Raw genomic sequence first — 24,112 nt, 5'->3', positions numbered from 1 at the left:
AATAGCATCTTGTGCATTACTACAATACCATGAAAGAAAATAATGAAAACCTATAAGACAGTATACAGGTTGCCATGAAAATAATGCCTCCCATTTATTTCCATAGAAACTGCAATAGTTGCAAAGATTACAATAACACTATGTGATAGATCACATTCTCAACTACAAAACATTATTTTTCAACACAGTCACCACCATTAGCTGTGCATCTCACCAGCTATGAACAAGAGCCTGCATGCCATGCTTCCAACAATCTGCGCCAGTGGAGGCTACCCACTGTTTCACACTGCTGAAACACACCACCCACTGCCTCACTGTGTTGACATCCCTTCTGGTCTCTGTAAATGTTCAACAAATGTCAACAAATATCAATGGATGCCATTTTTTATGCGTGGAGAAATTCAGTGTTACTTCTTTGCTTCATATTTGCATCCATGTCAGATGCCATTCTGTCAGACAGCCCCTATACTACCATGTGTCACATGACAACAACATGTAATGGGATACCATCAGAAAGGTTCAACTTCTACTGCCATCCCGCCAACATTTGCTTCTGATATTATGGGCCAGCATCATAAAACTAGGAGGCAATACTTATGGAGTGGCCTTTGTACTTGAAATTCTTGAATGCTATCTGAATAAACCTAACTTAACTGTGATATATTTTCTTAAAAATCATCTGTTTATATAGACATAGCAAACAGATAAGAACAGCTTCATTTCATTAAAATCAGCTTCTATCGTCATAGCGGAAACAAATTTTCATATATAAGCTGTTACAGGCAATATGCTTCAATGCATACAGAGTTTGCATACAGAGTAAAACAGATGAAACTGGTGGGCACAATTCAATCACAACTCAGTCCAAGATGTGAATCAAAACAATATTCCCAGAGTGTGGAGACCCTTCTTTATACAGCATTTTTAAAATTTATTTTATAAGGCCAACTGGAAACCAGTTTTAATGTATAATGTTTTTAAATGCCCCTTCCTAACCATTTTGATGAAAAGAAATATCTTACGAAAAACAGTCTTACTGGTGATATTTTCAACCAAAATTGAGGAAATTTGATTTTTTTTTTTTCTGCAGCATCTAATTAATCTAAATTTTAGTAATTTTTTTATGGCAAAAATTTTACTTATTTTTTTGCGAATCAAAACCACAGTTTCCAGCCAACCTGTCAATGTCACTGTTTTTTAGAAAATGATGGGAATAGTAAAATTCCAATTACAGGAAGAAGGTTGGTTGCAAGTAAATGGACCAATGAGATTTACCAGAAAATATATTTTTTTCCAAGAATTCCACATAAATTTCTCAGAAACAGGGATTGATGGTTTCAATGAAAACAGATTTATATTAATATACTAATATAAGAGTGTATTAAGAAGAGAAACACACTGTGTAGAGCTGACTTGATATAAGTTCTCCACACATATTTCTGCTATGGAAGCAGACAGGAACAAGACTTTTTCTTCTCAAATATGCTTACAGTTTGACACAGATGGAGGTTTCTGTATTGTTTACTATTAAAAAAAAAACCAACAAAACTACCAACTAATTATGTCTTCTTAAGTGAAATCTAATTTCTCTATACTATTTTGAGATGGAGAGACCAAACAGAGACCAAATATATATGCTAAGTAAGAAACTATTATCAATTTTTCATTCAAGAAATTTGATTAGAAGATTTCACATTGTAATGGATCAGAAATCATAGAGCAACTAATCTAGTTACTGTGTGATAGGTATACCATAGTATGCCATTATATGATAGAGTTGAAGGCACTTCTAAAATTGGTATTAATAAGTACTTTTTCCTAATATTTTTCTGTCATTCACAGTATGGCTATTCTTGGTGTAGAGATATTATCTCTTGCCAGTGAATGGAGATGAGGTGATTTAGGTATTGTCTACAGGTTTGTAGGTTGAAAAATTCATATTTCTAAAAACTGGTTTGTATTTAGTTTTTCTGTTTCAAAAATATTTAAAAGAAAATTTCTTTGAAGTATGAATAGTTTCTTACTGAAGTGAGGCAAATTTCAGTGGGTATGACATTTGCTTGCCTACTTGTCCAGTCATGCTGTGATTTCAAAAGCATAAAATTGTTATTATATGTTACACACATAAGGAATTAAAACAGACATGAGGTACAATTCAGTAGTCCACTTGAGAAGAGGTTCAATGAAGTAGTGCATGAAAAAATAGTTTTTATTCTTATTGAATTTGGGTTTTAAAATTAAAAAGAAAAACCAAACAATTATTTGATTCTCTCAATTACATGTCACAATAAGGAAATCTGCATAAGGGAACCCAAGTGACACAGAAATGGACAGAAAATATCAGGAATTTAGTTTAAATGAGAGAGAATATTAGCCATCAGTAACCGAACAGTTCCTTAAATTTTGACCTAGCAATGCTTTAGCCTAAAGTCAGGCCAAAGAACAATTATTTGACAATAGTTGTAATGTATGAACAACTCTGAATAAGACGAGAAGCTTCTTCTGCATTTAAATGACTGCATAACAAAACATGAAACCTTTGGATGAGGTAAAATTCTGTTTGTAATTGAACTGAAAGATAGAAAGTACTCAAAAATTCCCAAGGTTAATTCTGGATCAGATACATCGGTCAGAAATAAAAACTTCCAGCGGGAAGAGAAATTGAGATTATCTGAGACTAATCTAAGGAAAAATGACAGCATATGCACTGATTTACTTTCTACTGAGCCAAATTAAAATAAAAACCCCCAGCCTTCAAATTCTGAAACAGAATGTATTTTACTGTGTCACTTTCTCTGGTTGATCAGATTAAACTGCGTTTCAAATACAAAAAAAAAAAAAAAAAAAAAGAAGAAAAAAAGAAGAAAAAAAAAGCAGTCAAGATAAAAATGGTGCTGTGGCACAAGCTTGAGTTTCTCAAAACTTTGTTTTTTTAATAACCATGATAAATTTAATCCTTTGCCAGGATGAATATTAAAATAAACTCTAACATTGTTTTTGACCAACTACATAGCTTATTCTTTTTACTGCAGAAAATGGGCCCAATGTCATGGCTGTGGGGTTCATATCTAAGTGGTAGTCTTACAGGTCATTGCATTCTGAAACCAAGAAATGCAAAAGGTTAATATGTGCATTGTGTAAAAACAGTGGCCAATCTCAGTAATGCTATACATTAATGACTTCTTTTAATTCTTTTCTGTTCAGGCAATAGTGATCAGTAACAATACGTAATTTGGCTCTACATTCTTCCTCTCTTCTGCCAGCTAGATAATAATGAAAGAAATCCTAGTTTGTTTTTTAAGAATGACAGTGTATTGCCTGTAACTGAAGATCTGGGTAATGCTGTGATATAGCATTTTGTCCTTGCACCCTTCAGTAAATCTAAGCTGATTTTCAAAGATCTATGCTGTAGAACAGTCCTTCAGAAAATCAATTATAGAACTTCAGTTCACTTTTAGTAACACTGCTTATGAGTGATTAAATCTGAAATTATAAATCAGCTTCACTCAATTGGATTACAGCTTGAAATCTCTGTTCTGACTTCTTGCATCCTCATACATGTATCTTGTTTCCCTTTCGCCATCCATAAAAGTTAAGCGCTTTAGCTGCTTGAAACTGAATGGAACAGGAAAACCCTTTAAATGTGTAATGACTTCCCAACTTTTATACATGTTTTTAAGAAAAACTGCATTGTAAATGAATGTTACATGCAGTATCCTAAAGAGATAAAGCCTCCATTAAAATTTGACACACCAGTATTCAATTAATAGAAAAGAGCTCTGATTTGATCAGCCATCTCACTTATTTAGTGTCCTGTCTCAGTACCTGAACATACGGTAATGCCCGCATCTCTCCTTTTGCTTCTACCTTGTCTGTTTGCAGTAGAGTATCTCCTTTAGTGACTGAGCAAAGTTCATAATTTTAGCTCTTGCCAATAGTCCAAAAAAATATACTCCCCTTCTCCAGTCCTGTTCATTCATGTGTAATATTTCAGCTCTTGGATTATAAAATAACACTACGTGAACTTGTCAAAATTAATGATAGAAAATGACTCCAGAAGTTACTTTGACTTATGCACCCCATCAAGCCTCAGTGTACTACAAAAAGAATTGAAACAGATCAAATGAGAAACAGGGAATTGAAGGTCCTGAACAGCAGCTTGTTTAAATACGTTTGTTCAAGATGAGAGGAAAGAAGAAAAAGAAAATATGTGTTCCTCTGCTTAAGGAAAAGCTATTTTTGTTTTCTTTTCTTTTCTTTTTTTTTTTTTTCTTTTTCCCCAAGAACAGTTCATCCTTACACAGTGATTACCTGTGCAAATGCCAAGGTCAGGGTCAGTCTACGTTATCAGCCATGGACTGTAAGTGCTAGACAAGCAAGCTAAGTTGCCTTTATTCTCCCTTATGTATTGCAAAACAACTAGTTTCTAATTGCAGGCAAAGAAACACAGGTGAATAACAGTTACCCTCAATTTAGATAGAAAAGTTGCTTTCTGACACATTTCTTTCTTAGCTGTATAAATTCAGACATATGTAGGGCATAGATCCCTCAAGAACAGTGTCCTAAGCATTCAATCAAGAGGGAAAATCATATAAAATAATGTCACTCTTTAACAGTAATTTTAAGTCAGCTCACTGTGATTGTATTTCTAGTATGTATTTGCAAATAGCACTGAAGCGTGTTATCTATTATTCAATATAACAATCTTATGATTTTGGTTTACTGCAGGAAAAAGTCTGAAGCAGAATAATGCATTATTTAGTAATGTTTTGTAAAATGTGCAACACATCTGTACCTGTAGTTGATCAACATCCTTACTGTTCCAGGTAAGCACTAGCAAAAGCATGACTAAGAACAAGTAGTTTGTTATATGAGATATTTAATGCCTAAACAGTAACAGATCTATTTCTGTACTTTGAATAAAAATAGATTAAACACATCTCTTTGTATCTAAGGAGAGTAAATCATAAAGCAAAACAACAAATGGCATTCCATAATGCCACAATCATATTTGCTCATAAGAATCTGTGCTATTAAAAAAAAAAACAGAAATTCTGGTTTAATGATTAAGGCTAAATTACTCTAAAGACTATTCAATAGTGATGATTTGTAAATTCCCAATCTGATAAAGTGCAATATTTTCAGGTTATTTTAAGAATTATTAGGCTAAAAACTTTCCTTAGAATTCTCTGAATATAACCCATTAGAAAACTACAAATAATAACAGGGAAAAAGAAAGTTTCTCTTAAGAAGCTTGCACTTAGTAATAATATATTGTTATAACCTTATATTGTTATTAAAAATGCTTTGAATTCTGATAATCGAATCAAACTGTTAAAGTAACTTTCAACCACAGAATAGTTTAAAATTCAAAGGATCTTATATAGTTTATAAGCACATTGTACAATCGTTTGAAAGCTGAAAGAGTGGTGTTTTATGTGATGAAAGCAATTGTGACACTGGTGCAACTTCCAAAAATAGTAAACATGAACAAATGTGTAAGTCTCTGCAGTATTATGGCTTCTAGCCCCAAACCCACAAGCATGAACATATATGCCTAATTTGAAACACTTGAATAGCTCACTGAAGGCTGCAGAACTGTTCCTATACCTAAAATTAAGTACACATGTAATGGTTAATCTGAAATCGTTGAGTACATCAGAAAAAGCCTTTCACATTGCACAAAATACTTTATGACTGGCCACAAATGTAGGACCTGTCTGATCTCATTGAAGCCTTTTGTCATCTAGTCTAAGTTTCTCTAAAGATAGATTTTCTTCATTACCTTATAAATATAGCCATAGGCATCTCACCAAAAATACAGCGATTATAACAGAAGCAGCAAGACAAAGAAGAGGGTTGCTTTCCATCTGAAGCTAGAGCTGAATCCTAGTACATCAGACTGCATAGTAAAAAAGAAGAAATAAATAATTCCTTGAAAGGAAAAGGAGTAAATGCTCATATACTTTTTTTTTGTTGTTGTTATTAAATTCATAAATGGTCCGGTCCACATTTCCAATTTAGTTAGCCACTGTATCGACACATTTTGTATTAACAAAGAAAAACTTGTACCCTTATTATACAACACTGAACTCATCATTACAAAGTCACTATCAATAATGTACATTCCAATTTTTTAAAATTCTTCCCACACTAAATCATTAACATGCTGAGGTTACTCTAGAAATAAGGAAATCAAGTGTTCAGTTTAGAGCTTTAACATGAAATATTGAGAGTGATCATAATAAATACGTTTTTAATAGAAATTATGCTGAATAATAATAGTAATAGAGAAAAAATAAATAGCCAAATTTTATATTTAATTTTAATGTTTTGTAACAAGGATATGTGGTTCAAGACAGATTTCCTGGGGGAGTTCCTTTACTGAAGGCCTATCACAGCAAAGGACATAACTTGCCAACCTAAGTTGTGATGCTGAGATTCCTAAAATGTGCTATGGGGGTGGTGATATCTGTCAAGATGATATTTGTGGAGGAGTTCTTGAAAATAGCCAAGATCTAAACCATTAAGAATTTCAAAACTAAGAGTGCAAACTTTAAAATCAAACTAGTGCTTCACAGCAGACAAAACAGATGAGTTGAGGTGCAAGAGGATGATTGTATTTGCTGCTGCGGTTTAAGCCGGCAGCAGCTCAGCACCACACATTCGTTTTTTCATTCCCCCCTCCCACTGAGGTTGGAAAGAGAATTGAAAACAGCCCAACAAAGTAGAATTTGTGAGTTGAAATAAAAACTATTTTCGAAAACAGAAAAAGAAAAAAAATAATAGTAACAGCAATGTTAATAATATATTTACAAAACAAGTGATGCACAGCACAATTGCTCACCGTTCACTGACCAATGCCAAGCCAATCTCCAAGCAGCAGCTGCCCCCCAGCCAACTCTGCTCAATTTTTCAAGTTTTTTTTCCACATGATTTCATGTAGTACTGGCCAGTTTGGCTCAGCTGTCTTGGTTGTGTCTCCTCACGTCTCCTTGTGCCCCCATCCCCCTTGCTGTCAGGGCAGTACAAGCTGAAACATCCTTCACTCTGTGCACCACTGCTCAGCAACCACTGAAACATTAGTATTTTATCAACACTGTTCTTCTCCTAAAGCCAAAACATAGCATCATATCAGACACTATAAAGAATATGAACTCTGTCCCAGATGAAACCAGGACACATTTGCTCAAGACAGTATGGGAGTGTGTCACTGCATTCTGAGCAGGCTGGAAGTGACAGAGCTGAGCTGCTAGAAACCATTCTAGGAAGGAATTACAATAATCCTCTCCATCAAGTGGGTATGTGCTGCTGCTACGAGGTATTCACAGAATAAATGAGGGCACTGTCTGTACCAAGCACACCAGTAGAAAGACATTTTTCAATCTTATTCACTGCAGAAATCTCCACGGAGGAGAGGGGAACAAAATGGACATCAGAAAGTTTACTACAATTTCCTACCACATTCAAACTCCCTTGGTTTGCAACAACAGGTAAAAAGAGAACACCTCCTAAAGACGACAAACACATGCTTGTAAGAATTGCATTTTCACAGCGGATAGGACAGAGGTAGCTGGCAGTCCTGCCTGCAAGAAAACAGAGGTACCCTTGCAGAGTCCCTGCTGTGAGAGATAAGTCACTAGAAGTGATATTTAGCATTCCACCAGTACTCACCACAGGCATGTGGTACTGGTCTCAGCAAGCTAACCTTGAACTTTGGCGCTGCCCTGAAGAGCCATAAAGCGTTACCACTAATCTGATATTCTGCACAACAAAATAGTCGGCTAATGCAGGCTTAGCATTTGGAAAACAAAGTATTTGATTTCCTCACATATGTACAGAGTTCTTTGCATTTGTGCACTTTGACTTAGCCTATAAGTGAAAAAAAAAAGAAAGTGCTGGAAGTAGTAGCTTGTCGTCTTAAACTATAAAAATATTAAATATTTATATATTTATTAACTTTTTTTTCAGTTCATCAAATTGCAAAACATCACTACTTAAAATTTCTTATACATTTATTGAACAGCTACATCGTGAAAACATATACAATTATTTCTATTATCTGTGAATTAAAATATTCAAAATCAAACGTTTTTTGGCCCCTTAGTGAGCAATTAATAACTTTTTTAAAGGAGAAAGCTTATGTGCTATACACAGTAAAGGAAATTTCTAGTAGCATGATTATTAAAAGTAACAGCTTGTACCCCTACTGCCTGACCAGATTTAAAAGAAAGTTCAGAACGGAGTGGGGGAATTAGCTGATGAACTTCTGTCAACTATAGCAGTAGCCTTCATGAATAATTCAATATGTGCCCCATTCCCTCTATGTCTCAACAGATTAACAGCTGCAGCTCTCAAGTGACAAGTGTTATTTTTTTCAGAACTATCTGAAAATAGTGTACTGATTATAAGATAACATATATAATAAAATCAATGTTTTCGCTCCCCACTTTTCACTTTTTGCTTCTGACTCACAGAAACTAGTGATGTTTTTCAGCAAAAGGTAGAATTTTTGAACAGACTTGTGTAAGTTATGCAGCAGGTCTACAGAAGACCTGGGGAAAAGTTCTTCAGCTAAAGATTTGGTGGTTTACTTTAACATAACACACAATTCACCCAGATTACCCTAAAACTTTTAGTGTCCCCTAAAACTCACAAATCTTACTTAGCAGCTTTGTATGCAGAACCTACAGATTTACACTCATAACAAAGATCTTTATATGGGCTTGACACAAACAGGAAGAAACTTTCCGCTCTGAGGTTGTAGCACTGAATTAGACATTTTCCTTAATGTCCTGTACTTCATGCTATTCATCTGGCACTTCACGATGTCAGGAAATTCACTGTACATATTTGGTGAATATTCTGCCACAGAACAGTTTCTCTTGTGCTAATACGGCTTCCGTAAAAGGACATAAAAGCTTCAGGAGATAATTTCATTGATGACAGTGCAACCATCAGTACCATCAGTTCGGCTTAGGAGGAGAAATGTCTTTCACATGATGGCTTCTGAGACTCCAACAATTCAAAATATAGATTGTAAGACTCTATTTATACATACATATTATTTAAGAATTTAGGTAAAGAAACCAACACTAGGCAATATCTAATCACTCAGACAGCGACCTTCCACAGTCACCAGGAGTTGCTGCATTACAGAACAGGTCTCTCAGATGAGTGTGTTTAAACAATCTGAGCCTTTTTCAGTTTTGTGAGCAGATTCTCCAGTAGCATTATGTAACAGTGAGTATTTAAGGAAGGAAAACATTAGCTTAATATAATGCTGAAATAGCTAAACACATAACTGTTTCCTGATTTACTGAGAAGCTACTGCATGCAGCAGTTCTAAGTGCAAGCAGTTGCAGACAAAATCTTTCTGATGACACAATCTGAAATATCAGGTTGCTGCTTTATGGTTTTGTTTTTTGTTTTTAACATAAAGAGTGCACAATCTTTCTGCCCATGAGGCAGATTCTGCTCGTAGAATGTATGCTCTAAATGCAAGAGAGGAAAAACTCTTTCTGCCTTGCCTGTCCTGGGTATACAACACCAAATTTGAGCGAATATTGAAGATTTGAATGTTATCTTGCTGCCAAGAGATAAGCTGAGAAGTTCCTTTAGCACCTGTTTTACCTCCTTTTTTTAACTCTTTTCAGCTTCAGAGATACATTGAATACCTTGTTCAACATAAGGGCAAGATTCTTTGCTGCTTGCAGTGGCACGCCTAAGCATCACTTCAATTGGGATGAAAGTTACTGAAATCACTTCAAGAATAACAGCTTTTGTGCACTTAAATTTTTTTCGGAACTAGAATGATACCAATACCTTGTCACAGAAACATTTGGTAGGTTTACATTGTGAACTGCGATTTATATTGCTAATTCTAATGCAAAATACTAGAGAGCTTCCATTTTGTTCAATCATATGGATACTTTCTGTGCAGCAGGAAATTGCATACAGAGCTGTAATGCATGTTATGTTTCTGCTGCTTACATTTCATATTTTAACTGTTCAGTTTTCAAACAAACTTAAACAGAATTATAAGACTTTGGAAACAACAAAGCTTTCTGTCTGTTCCTATTTTCACATTCTTTAGCTAACAAGCAAAAAATTGGAACAGTTATTGAGATCGTGTATTTGAAATCTTAATAACGTTGCCAATTTCAAAAAATGTTAACATGGTATTAGATAGCTCTAATCAAACTTATCTTTCAAGATAACTTAAGAAATGGTACTACCAAAGGGCTAATTTATCTGTAGCCATCTTAACACTGAAGGGTTAATTTTTCTGAATACTATGAACAGTACAGTGCAAAATACATTTTTATTCAAAAAGTGTTTATAATAAAAATAGTGTCTGTATATTTTTGCAAAGACATGTTCAGGTTCTACTTAGAAGATTTAGGCAAGTGGAGCGTAGATCGCACATAACCTCCAAATCTGTTAGAAGAGAGTGGTCAACTCTGACTCTAAACAGAAATTCCCTGTCTCTGTTACATTGTGGATAAATGTAATATATTCTTGAGTAGTATGCTGGTCCCCTATTAAAAAAAAAAAAAAAAAAAAAAAAAAAAAGGATACAATTCTTTTCAAAAAGAGTAAGTTTCCTAAACAAACAGCGACTTCACTAGGGGCAGCATTGGCCCAAGATATCCAATCTGTTATTACATACATTTAAGCATGTGCTACATACATGAAATACATTGATGACACCAGCTCACATCACAAAAGCAGGCTACTTCTGCTCATGAAAGATTTCTATCTAGGCTGATGCAGCCAAAAAAAAAAAAAAAAAAAAAAAGGAAAATTGCATCATACCGACACAGAGTGTTGTTCCCTCACTGGAAACAGGCTACTGGCAAGGCACAGGGAAGTATTTTCTTATGCTATATAGCTGTTTATACAGATATCCTCACCTTACCTCTAGAATGTCTATCAATATTTACTCCCTAAATGCCACAGGGAGAGTGAAAATATTATTCCATATTCAATATAGATAAAAGAAAGGAAAATATAAAGCTAAGTGTTCTACTCTACACTAATATGGAAAAGGAGATCTCAGCCAATTTTTTTTTTTTTTTTTTCTGCTAATCACCTGGTCAGTTTTTCTTGTGGATGTTCTATTAAAGATGGAAGTTATCAGCTATGTATAAAATGAGAAAGAAACAGTAAGGTCTTTGTATCTTCACACTTGTGATATATTGACATATATCTATATGTAAGATCAGCAATGTTGTCTGAAACGTTCTGAAACTGATGGAAGAGAGGTCTGTGCAGTAAGTATTCTTGATTTAGAACTTATCATTTGATTTGTCCAATCTAGATGTGTATAAATTTGTTTTTTTTTTTTTTTTTTACCATATCAGGTTCCAAGTAGGATCAAGAAGGTCCAAGTAAACAGTTTTGAGATTCCTGGACTTAGCATTCAGATAAAAAAGGAATGTACTGCTATTCTGAACTGTACTTCAGTTTGTAATGTTTTTTTGCCTGTTTGTTTGAGAAAAGTATAATTAGTATGCCTTTAAAAATATGCTTTAAAAAACACAAGACAAATGCAGATTGACATAATCAGAGGATATTATAGTTTTCCATTTTTGGCCTTTTTTTCTGCTACTTCATAGAAGTGTAGACTCAAGTGACACATCAGGATATAAAATCTGCTTGTTTAGAAATACAATAAATTTTCCTTTCCACTTTACATAGGCCAAGCTACCATACTGTAATCTTGGTCTTAAAAGTGAAATAGCTAAGTAGTAAAAATTAGTATTTCTGAAGTTGAATTAGCAACCTAGAAATCTAGCATGAGAAATCACCTGAGGACCCTAATTCCTCTTAGCCTTCTTTTTACACTTCGTATGATAACTGAGCAATCAAAAATATTTATCAAGAGGAAATAAATTTATTAATGATTCCTTTTGACTCAAATTTTAGGACTAATTTGAAAAGTCATTATTATTTGCAGAAACTCTAGAAAGATTTAGCATGTAATAAAAGATAATATTAAGAATAATGAAAACTGGAGATTACATTCATCTTTTAACCTAACCTGTATAAAACACCTGGAGTATATATGTGTGCATACAATTCCCACACTGGGATACACAAATGAATATGAAAGTACATACAAAAGAAAAATCACTAAAAAACCACCCGTGTTTCTAAACTGTCATACAGAAGGAGTGTAAGTCTAGAACAACAGAAGAGTTTCATTTTATACATGTGAGTAAAGAGCACCACGTGTTTACAGACTGATTATTTTTATGAGGTCTAACTGTGAAGAGACATTTTGACAGTTTTATTTACATTCTAAGGCATACCCAGAAGCATCCATTTATGGTTTAAAAACCATATATTATTTGTATATAAAGCACACATGTATAAATATATATATATACATATACATATATACATATGTACATATACATAAATATATGTACATGATCACAGGAAGTCATTTTATAGAAACCACAAGCCTAGCTAACATGGCAGTCTCCCACTGCCTTTTTAACATATATACCCTATCAAGAACATGAAATTAATTCAAAAACAAAGAAATCATACTGCAAATTCAGAACTTAAAGTATATAAAATCACACTTCCACATGAGTAGTATTTAAAAATATGTCCTGAAGATACAGATAAAATTTCTCTAAATATTTTTGATTCATGTTATGTATGTACGCAGCTACATAAAAGGCAGTGCAGCCACTAAACTCATCAGATGAGTCTTCGATTTTGGGAATTAATGGAGATTTCCAGTGCTGAAGGACATTTTTTATCTATTGGGGAAAAAAAAAAAAAAAAAGGCTAACAACTCAGAGAGATCAGTCCCTCTGAACATCTGAACAAAGCCCAATTTGAAAACAGAAGTTAGATCATTAAGGATGAAAATAATAGGATTACATGGAACACTCTTGTAAAACAAACTATATTCTTCAATAAGCATCTAGTGTGCCCATACATGTTTAATGTTAACAGTTTTTAGCAGCTCAGGCTGTAGCGTTAGTTGCCCAGTGTGGAATTTACTGTCATCCCTGTCCTCAGACGAACGGAGGAGGAACGCAAATTGGTAAGGCAAAGTCATATTTGCTATATTCTTGTTGATTCTTTCTTCACTGACGAAGAAACAAAGTCACCACATCATAAACGCTATTACACAGGTCAAACACCTTCCTTAAAGTTTAATAAACACACTGACTCATCCTACTGAACAATGAGAAGAACAGCAAGACATTTCTGAAAGCAAAAAGATTTGCACTTCTTTTCCTTCTGTCTTCTCAGTTTACCCTCATTTGTTCACCATTAATTCTTTGAGGTAGAAGCTGCTCATGAAGACGTATTTGCACAATTCATGCACTAGAATGTCCCAACCACTACTCAACCTCTTCCTTGTGCAAAGACTTTGCACAAGCAAGAAAATATACCTCCTTATACAATATCCATTTATATTCTTCGTATGTGTTTATATTTCCATCTCCTTGTTTTTAGGCATTGAACAATGCGTATAAATTGGAATACAGAATTTAAAAGAAAAATCAGAAAACTTTCTAACTAAAATTTATGTTCCAGAAGAAGCAGGACTAACTGCCACCACTTAAAACACGACGGGTCTGGTGATTTATTGTGATGACATTCCATATACACTACTAGAAAAACTGTATATTACGAACTAGGAATAAAAAGGAAGCTAACATTAAACAAATATCCTACTTAACTTGATGCAAAGCACCCTAGATAAAACCCTGTGACTGAACAATATAGGAAAAAAAAAATAAAAGAAGGAATTTATTCTCAGTTACTTTTTAGAAAAGAGAATCCTGTATAAGCCACTACAGCAGCATATTCTGTCACATTTTTTCCATAAACTGAGCCCTGTCAGTGACAGCAAAACAGATTGTGTGCATCTGCTGGGAACGGGCCAGATGACAGTGGAAGAAACACACATGGATACCTTGGCACAACAACTAAGGAAGTAGAAGAAAAATGGACAGAAAGAAACAGAAAGTTTTAAACTTTAATTAAAATAGGCTTTCTAGCAAAAGTGAAGTTATCTATGAGTCTGGTGCAGACTATATGTTTTCCTTAAGACTACAACTTTCTAAAAACAACTACATATTTATACCATGCATTATCTTGTTGATGCCCCATGGTACTCATATGGCCACCATTCCTAAAGTATCTGGCTTTCACAGAGTTTACCTCAGATTAATACCATCCTCCTTCAGGCACAAAGTTAATGCACCAGCAAAGTGAAATCCTTATAGTCATTTAAAATAGCTTGTAGAAGGAGTTAAATCCACACTGCCTAAATCCATGCTGCCATCCTAAAGAATAGGACATCACAGAATCACAGAATCACAGGGGTTGGAAGGGACCTCCAGAGATCGCTGAGTCCAACCCCCTGATAAAGCAAGTTCCCTACAGCAGGTTACACTGGATAGTGTCCGGGCTACAAGCATCAATAGCACAGCTGAGATTTCTGATCTAACTTGTCAGATGCACTAGAGACCTAATGTTAGAGTACTAGTAAGGTGAACGCTTATTGTTAATTTTAGGTATAATAGTACTTTTGTTTGAAAGCAGAACTAAACACAGAAAGGATACCAGCAGAAGGCAACAGGCATGAACTGAAAAATGGGAAATTGCATCTGAATGTGAGGAACAATTTCTTTACTGTGAAGGTAATAGAGCACTGGAACTGGCTGCTCAGAGAAGTTGTGGAGTCTCCTTCTCTGCTGATATTTAAAACCCAATTGGACACTTCCCTGTGTAACCCACTGTAGGGAGTCTGCTTTAGTAGGGAGTTGGACTCGATGATCTCCACAGATCTCTTCCAATACATACAATTCTGTGATACTACAATATGGACCAGGAGCCCAAGATATTTCTAAAGAGGATCAATGAGCTACGAACTTCAATACAACACATCTACGACAAATGGTAACTGTATGTTCTCATGAAAGAAGAGAATCTGATCTTGACTAATAGATGAAAAAAACTCTCAGGTATTGATTAATCATAACAATAGAACTGCATGTTTATAATTAGGAGTCTTTCAGGAGTCTTAAAAAAAATGTTTTATTTTAGGTGTGAAGTAACCTACATAATTTCCCTTTTCCTTTATCAATTGATGAATCAAAGAAGATCTATTATTTTTTAAATATATAAAACATAAATAAAACAGCATTCCAATTACAAGGAAATAAAAATGACTCTGAATTTACACTGATGTTTTACACTCTGTTTTACTTTAAATATCAGGAATAAGATATGACTGCCAGCTGAGTAAAGATTAGTATAGCACCTAATAGTCCAAGCAACTCAAGTTATCTGCTTAGACCATCTGGAAGCCTCATGAGGCTAACAGTCTCAGTCTACTATATATTTCATATTCAGTGATTACTTAATACTCTGATTTTTATAGAATTTCAGTACTGAAGTGAAATAATTTGGTATTTATAAACTCATATATATCAGTACATTTAGCATCTAGCTGAAGGAAGCTAACATACATTTGTGAAGCCACAAAGAGGATCTAGAACAGTTTACAATGCATTTTTATGTTCCACCTCATTTCAAAATACATGAATGCCAGCCACATACATACAATCTTTAATCCACAAAGGAGACTTTGAAAACTGACTAAGACTGCTGGTAATGTTCTTGATCCAAGAAGTGGTAGATTTCTACATACTCTCCTAAGATTTGTCCAGAACAGAAAATATCTTTTGAAATGTTCTATTCAGATGTTTCTTTTGTTTGTAATAAGTATGGAAAAAAAGGCAAACTGGAGCTGAGAAAAAGAGGTGGATGTAAATTAACAGCGTGAGTAATATAAAGCAGTTTTAGAGGGTCATCAAGTCAGTGGAATCACACTATAATACATGAGTAAGAACATACTTTCATATATTGTTACATCTGTTTTACTGCTAATTAAACATTAATACCTTTGCATCTGTGAATTCAGAATTTCCCAATTATAGTGTAAAGAAAAGGAAAAAACAGTACAGTTTTACAATTCATAAGCTGTTTCAAGCTCTTGGATAAATACTAGTCAAGAATGGGTACCAGCACAACCTTTTAGCCAGAGCTGTTATTCTTCTTCATTTACTCAAACATAATAATGCGGTCAGGAAGTCAGGTTTGGATTTACACCCACATATTCAACAGTCACATCAACTGTTCAAGAAACTGGCTGAAGAGGCATGTATTCTAGGCCACAAGGTCTTTCGTAAAGGACCACCCAAACTCCACAGAAGATGACTGAGAACAGGCACATAATGGCTACTTTTGAACTGTTTTTTTTTTTTTTTTTTCCCTCATAAGTGTTTATTACAGCATTCTAACATACCCTGAGTAATTTATCTCACCCCGAAGCTGTACTTCCTGTCCAAAACAACCTGTAATCAGTCAATTAGCTATTTAAACAAGGCTCATTGTCCTCATATTTAGGAATCTTTTCATGCTTCTATCTAAAATTTCAGAGCTTTGCCAGGTGCTGTATATCTCCACCCAAGAAACAACTGAAATGAAAGTAAGACCACGAAAAGGTACGAAAGACTAAAAGTTAAGTATTGATTAAAATAATTTCATATACTTAGATGAATACATTTAAGAATGTGAAAACATAAAATGCTTTCTTCTCATCATTTTGCAAAGTAAAATTAAACTTCAGATAAAGCAACAGGAAACACTACATGGGAATTAGTTGTTTAAGCTACTTTTAAGCTCTATTACAGGCCAGAAATACAGAAGGAGTTTTTCAGTAAGAGATAAAAAAGTGCAAGAGACCAACACAGTAGCTATCGAACTATGGCATTCCAGTGAAATATGATTCAATTACAGCCCTTCATTTGATTAATATTTAGTTATCTATACAAAAGTGGGATGCCTTACACTGGGAAACTGAGAGTAACATTCTCACTGAGTACTTCAAAGCCAACTGATTAAGGACCTTTACAGAAAGACAGAATGGTATTTTCTTTGAACTGCTCCAAATTAAGGGTAGGAAGTAATTGAAATCAAGTTTCTCAAATCCTGACTTTGTGATGTAAAAGTAACTTACATAGAACTTACAGACTTAATCTGGGGATGTGAACTCCAGAAGTACTTGGGGCAAACAGCAAAGTAAAAAATAAATTCTTTCCTTTCATGTTGCTCTAGGCCTGCCTATTCTATTTAGATACATCCTGGTATCTTGAATCGATTTTAGAGCATCTCAGTGAATCCTTTCAACTATGTTGCCCTTGGAGAACTGAGACGCTGCATAACAGACATGCACAAAGTTTACAACTTTATTTAAAATTACATTTAAGGGTTTCTTAAACTGTATACTTTATGTTGTTGAGCAGCTTCTGCACTTTTTTTGTGGACTTTTAAATTTTGCTACTGTTCCTGAGATAAAATACACACATATTTCAGGGACAAGCACTGGTGAATTATATGTTCAAGATATACAATGTAGTTTTAAAATCTCCTTTAATTATGTTTTGTAATTCATATTGAATGATTCCACTTCCTGGTTTTCTTGAAAATCATCACCGATGGGTTTCATATATCAGCGCAAATTATTATCTTTGAGAATCATATTTAAAATTTGGACAACTCTAGAGAACTTAATTTATTGTGGTCACTTTGTATATTTAGATATCTAGTTTAGATCACCATATATTCAAAAACTTCTCAGTGCACAGGGATGATACAGGGCATTTATTTAATTCTTCTGAACTTAAGACAAACATTTAAAACAACATATAAAAATACAACACTGCTCATTCTTTTCTTTTCCAAGTATCAGCATGGAAATCTCACAAAACTAAAAAAAAAGTGTCTATAGACTTTCTTGTGTTTTTAAAGGGGTCTTTTAGAAATATCTACCTTGTATTTTGAAATTCTGTCTCTCAAACATGGAAGCTCTATTTTTAGGATGGTGTTTAAATTACAGAGCAATCTTCTGATCCATTAGCAGAATAGCTTCCTCCTTCCGATCACATCTGGAAAACAGTAGAGTGAAAGGAGAGAACAAATTCTTTCTTCCTGTCCAACCTCAGTATTATTTTTTATCAGATACACTGGAGATAGCTATTTCATGTTTTGTTTGGTGTAGTCAAAACAGTGATGGTCTCACGACAGGTCTCTCTTTAATCTCATACAGAAAAATGTGATGGAACATAGTGCTACTGCTTTGCAGATGACACTTAGTGACTTATAACAGAAGTCAGCACCAGAAAATCACCACTTGTCCAGATACATGATGAGTGCTACTCTTCAAAACAGACTAGAACATCTCTCATGTCATGCTTTGCTACATCAGATATTGCTTCATATTAAGTGGCAGAAAAAAAAAGGTTTAAAAAAACCCACTCTACTTCCATTGAAAAAATGGTGCAGTGACTGAAGTCTTTTTCAAGAGAATTAATAGAAGGAAAAACAAACGAATATTTTTAAAATACTGTGCAAAAAATACCACTTCTATGATTTTCTTTGCACCTAAGGATTTGCATTATACTTATAACCACTAAACCTTACCCTCAATCAATAAAAGATGCCACCAAGAGGACTATTTTTCTAATCTACAAAATATACAATATAGGGATTGTTACAAATATCTACTTAAAGCATAACTATCTAAACGTAATTGCCTCAACAGAGATTTAGGAACTTGTACTTAAGATAGATCCTCATTTAGCTTTATCAAAATGTAGTTTTGGAAAAATCATGAAAATATTAGCACATCTTTCTGCCAGTAGAAAACGTAAAAGAATACTGCTTCTGTCCTATGTGTAATTGTTTTAATTACAGCATTTAATTACAACAATAAAATACAGAAGTGCCAGATCCATAGATGGAATTAGATTATTGTTACTCAGAGAAGATACATAGATTTCTACCTACCAAAGACAGAGGTAGACATTATCCATTTCTACATATGTATTCAAAGGCAGTTCTGCTTTAATTACGTAGCTTGCCAATTATTCAATCATGTTTCCTTTTAAGAAAAAAAATGGAATATTATTTTCCAATTAATACATATTTTAGGGCATAATTTAAAATTATTTCCAATTGCTACCAACACATCACATATAAATAAGATTGCCAGTAACCTAACAAGCTTAAGTTATAATTTTTTTAATGTCTTCTGAGAAGAACTTCAGTGAAATTCTGCTTATTCTAGTTAGTTTCGAATAAGACTACCTTTATGGGCTCTTATTAACATCTAAGGCCAGACTTCCGAACTTTAAAATTCATGTATGTGTGCTTTGGAAAAAGTTGCACATTTTGCATGCCACTGCAAGGATGCATTCCCTGTCTCAATATTTCAGCATTAAAAACAAAAAACAAATAAACAAACAAAAACCCCTCATGTAGAAATTTGGGTAAGTGTGCGGTTTCACACTTATACATTGCAGTGGGGATAATAAGCTGTTTTTTCCTCATTCTGCTGCTACATCTGTTCCTTATCAGCACCCCATACACCTAGATATAATAAAAGAAAAACAGAACACTTCAGTATTCTGGGAGCAGAAGGGTTCTCATCACAACTGATTCTAAGATCGGTTCCTTTCACATGTAATAAAATGCATTTAAACAAGCACTCGTATTATTTTGTTAAGACTGTTGCCCTGCTTGTAACAATGAAAGGTTACTCTTAGCAAACCAAATTCTATACACTTCAAAAGGAAATTTGTTTAAAAAGATTAAAGTTTTAAGTACAATTACTATGGATTGCCCACTCTCCTCCATTTGCATACCATCTTTCCAAATAGTCGATAGCCACATCCTTTCTCATCTTCCCAAATGCCCTCCTCCTATATGCTGCTTCTCCCACTTCTCACATTCAGTACAGACAGAAGCTACACTCAGGACACAGACGGACAGTGATAAAACAGGCCTGAGCAAAAGTGAGCAGAACATAGTGTCTCCAGAGCAGAATGTGTTCCAACTGTCCTACTAACTTTTACTACACAGGCATTCTGAAGGATTACTGCAACCAGAGGGGAGCTCCTGGCAGTGCACGTTTAAAGATAAAATGCCAGAACAAAAGGCATGAAAGGGATGCAGGAGCCAGCTCTATGGAAAGGCCACAAACCTCAGTGTCCTGTTGTTTCATGAAAAGTACCCTCCTCTAGCCTCTTACATGGGTGGATATATTTGAGAACATTTTAATTTCTACAATGATCCTTCAGTAACTAGATTATTTGGATTAAAATAGCACAGTATCATCTTGAATACAATGTCATACAGCAATGTATTTGTCAGTAGGGGGAAGAATTTATTAGAAATCAAATGCATGACACATGTTACTATGTTGCTTCTTGGTTATAAAAGTAATGTTTCAGGTAGACATTCTACATTATGTTTACTTTTGTAGATTTGTTTTATAAACAATTTCACAATCCTCATGTCCTTTGTACAGATTTTGCTAACAGCTATTGATTGACTGCTTAAAAGTAAACAGTAAAATGTAACTGGGCATGAGCTCCACAAATGACACGATCCCTTTATCTATAAAAGCAAATACAAATGATGATTTTTCTAGTTCTGTTCATTAATGTGCACATCTTCTGATTAATAGGATTAGACAGGAAAGACAGCAATATCTAAGAAGAATCCCTGCACTGGCACACGATTAATAGTAATTTTCGTGATAAACTCCACTGAATGCATAATATATTCAGGGAAATAAGAGTAGAAAAAGATCTGTTAGATTGGAATCCAAGTCCAGTATCTTTGTAACCTGGGAAAAGAGGCACAGGAGTTTTATGCCATCTGTTCAATTCCATCCCGAGTCTGTGGACTGTTTTATAGTTAATTTAAGGCAGCAGATACTGACTTTCCAGGATCTGCTGCATTTGCCAGGATCTCTTAAGCTCAAACTCTTGAAGCCCTCCAGTGCCAGGGAAGGTGGCAGACAGCAGAGATAAGTATCTCTATGCTGCTGAAGCAGGTGACTACTAAGTCACCTGTTTAGTGAACTGCAGAAAGGGCCCGGCTAGAGTCCCGGCTGCTGTTAATACTGAATCTTTCAGGGGCATTTATTCAATCTAATATTTAAAAAATTCTCAAATATTTTAACCAGATTAGCTTTAAAATGAATAGGCTAATGTACTTCTAGAGTTACCTAGGACTTATTTCTGCTATCTAAATATTAGAGAACTAAAATTATTTATCTGTTTTTAAAAAACAAACAAACAAACAAACAAAAAAACACCTTAGTTGGGTACTGCTTAGCTGTATTTCTGAGTAATAGGTCATAATCCTACACTTCTACACTTGAATTTCTCTAATGAGTCTTCTTAATGCTTCCTTCTATTTCTCTTTCAAATTTACTTTCTCTTTTCAAGGGAAGAAGCAATGTAACTACTTTTTCTACACTTTGAAATACTTTCAAAATGCAAGGAAGTTTAAAGTCTTATACAAACGATAGATTCCAGAATTGCCTTTTAACAGTTTAAAATTGATGGGGGAAGAATGTAATACAAACAAGGTTGATGACAGTACACAATCCTAAAAACTATATTTTTATATATTGTAAAACTAAATAATGATTCTCATGACCAAGACCTGCACGTATAGATGTAACTCCCTGAAATAGCAAAAAGCTATTTCAGATGTAAGCAGGCACTGAGATTTACCATGTGGTGATAAAGAAGACATAAATGTTTGTTACCTGGTAAACTTACGATTTTTGATTGCAAAATCTGTTTCCTTCTCTTTGAAGCTTGCTTAGTAGAACAAGTGCATCACAAATTCTTTTCTTGAAATCCTTAAATACTACGCGATATTTCCAATGTCTTCATTAAATAGATCTCATGCTTTATATAAAACTGTGTAACATTAAGATGTGCTGAAGTGCTCTCAGCCTTTGCTGCTTCTTTATCATTATAAGATCGTACCTGACAGTTCAAATAGACAGTTGGGGCCCATAAGTTATATTTTATCGCACTGATGCTGGGTAACTTTTTGGAAATTACACTCTCCTGTCAAAGAAATACAATATTATACTGTTCTATGACATAAATCTAATATAATTGAATGTTTTTTTTTTTCAGGTATTCACATAAGTTATACAGCCAGACTAAACTTGTAAGAAAAGGACACTATAATTCAGTCTTCACCATTCCAAGCTGTTTCAATATTGTACAAACAAAATTGTAAAGTGAATGTTTCATGGATTTGAAAACTGTACTAACAGAGTTTCTTTCAAACACAGTATTGAAATAACCAGGAACAATTTCAAAATGTGATGATTTAACTATTCTTTAAGGATTGTATTAAGCAGGCATGTTTCACACTAGTCTTTTCTCTTTTCCATTTTATATGGCTGCGTGGCACTTCAAGATATTTCAAAAATTTCTAAAACTGCAGTTACAGGGGCCCACTTTTGGAAACATAATCCTATCAAAACTTTAAAAATTTCTACTTGAGACCCATAGTACAATTATTCAGAAGTTACTGTGATGTACATGGGAAACAAAAGGAGAAAAGGTACATGTACTCCTATGTATGACATAATCTACAGCTAAAGAAAGCAAGAATCAAAGGGAATCAAAATGTGCTTTCAGTGTCCATAAAGATGAAACGTCTCAATTTACAGGAGTTTCCTGTCTGATTATAACAACTCGCACAAAATTAAATACATAAATATTAATTTTATGTATCGCATAAGATGAAGGCAATGAAAAAAACAATGTTTACATTTATGGTTGACTCATTAGTGTTTTATTATGTGGAACACTAGGAGGCATCAGTTGGGTAAAAAAAAAGAGTTTTTTTGAAAAATGGCAAGAAATTAGCATAGAAGTAATCAGCTTGGAATTTTCATACACCCAAACGTTAAAGGCTGAGTATTACAATTAAGTTATGCAAATGGCCTGAACCCTTTCTGACGGATAAAGGAAAAATTTAATCATAAAGGAACAGCATTTCAATCCATAACTGTTTTCAAAATAGACTTCTATTTTACACATGCATCACAAAGTATAGTTCTACTTTACATTATGTATTTAAAAACATCTAAATAGACAGAAAGTAAGATGACTTACTTGTTTGTTCCTCAGTATTATACTTTCTGATAAATCCGCACAGTACTCTCCTTTGCACATCAGCTCTTAACAGGGCAAGTGCTATGAATTTAGTATCATCCCAGACACTTTTAAGAAATTTTAGTTGATACTTCGAGATATCATGTAGGCAAAAATGTTTTTGAACATTCAAATGCAATCATATCTTATGTTTTAATTATATTTCCCAAGGGAGGTGAGTGAACAGTGTCTTAAAAATTTTGTACAACAATGCTACAAGTGGCTCCACATTGTAGTATCAAGTAATACAAAACCACTAAGGTCAAAACTGAATTTTCCTTCAAATTGCATTTAACAATGACTAAGCAACAGAGTTATAGTTGTCTTATAGAATAATCAATTGAAATTGAAGTGTGTCTTGCCATGCTGCAGCAATCAGCTTTTATCTCTGTCCAATCAAAATGACATGTGAACTGCCTAATCCTTCCTTTGTAAGGAACATAAGACTTTGTTGTCACTGTTGGTTTTGTGAATCGCCTCTATAAGCTGGTCTGATTTCCTAAAGATGACAGATCCTGGTGAATAGACAAGCTCTACTGCACTGCAGTAAATGAGAGAGTGAGATTAAGGTGGAGGACTTAAGACACCAGCTTTTAATCACCTGTCCACATGTAACATTGAGTGCCAGTTCTGAGAAAATTACCTTAAAGCTGGCCCCAGGGCCCAATCAATTCAGATGTTTTAAAAAAGTAGAAAATTTGGAATTTTTTTTTCTTTCTCAGCAGTTATCTAGCACTGTTAGTAGTTCTTACTGACCAGAGCTGTTTTTCTGAGTCCATTCTTCTTCTGAAGTAAGGTTAGAAATTGTATTTTCAGCCCTTTCAAATCCCAGAATACTATCCTTACTCTTAAGGCAAAAGTCTTCTACATATTTCACATGTAGTAATTTGCACATTATATGAATATGTTGTTACAGAGCCTAAACATGAACACAGAAAAATCTTCTTAATATCACACAGCAAGATATAAAAAGCTTAAAATACACCACAAATATAACTACTACTTCAGTTATTTTTCAAAATGCTGAA

The 24,112-nt window shown here is 34.2% G+C and overlaps 1 protein-coding gene and 1 long non-coding RNA gene across 11 annotated transcripts in view; both read right to left on the bottom strand.

Annotated features, from left to right (window-relative positions):
• The window catches only part of MEF2C (myocyte enhancer factor 2C), a 131,380-nt gene that overhangs the window by 90,608 nt on the left and 16,660 nt on the right, over window positions 1–24,112 (bottom strand). The window lies entirely within an intron of this gene.
• On the bottom strand, window positions 16,299–21,179 carry LOC149912777 (uncharacterized). The gene is made up of 2 exons (XR_016461923.1): window positions 18,895–21,179; window positions 16,299–17,993 (listed from the first exon to the last, which is right to left on the bottom strand). It is a non-coding gene; the product is annotated as an uncharacterized LOC149912777 (long non-coding RNA).

Source organism: Phasianus colchicus, chromosome Z (assembly GCF_987193195.1).
Source record: "Phasianus colchicus chromosome Z, bPhaCol1.hap1.1, whole genome shotgun sequence".
Classification (NCBI taxonomy): Eukaryota; Metazoa; Chordata; class Aves; order Galliformes; family Phasianidae; genus Phasianus; species Phasianus colchicus.
This window is presented reverse-complemented; position numbering and strand designations above follow the sequence as displayed.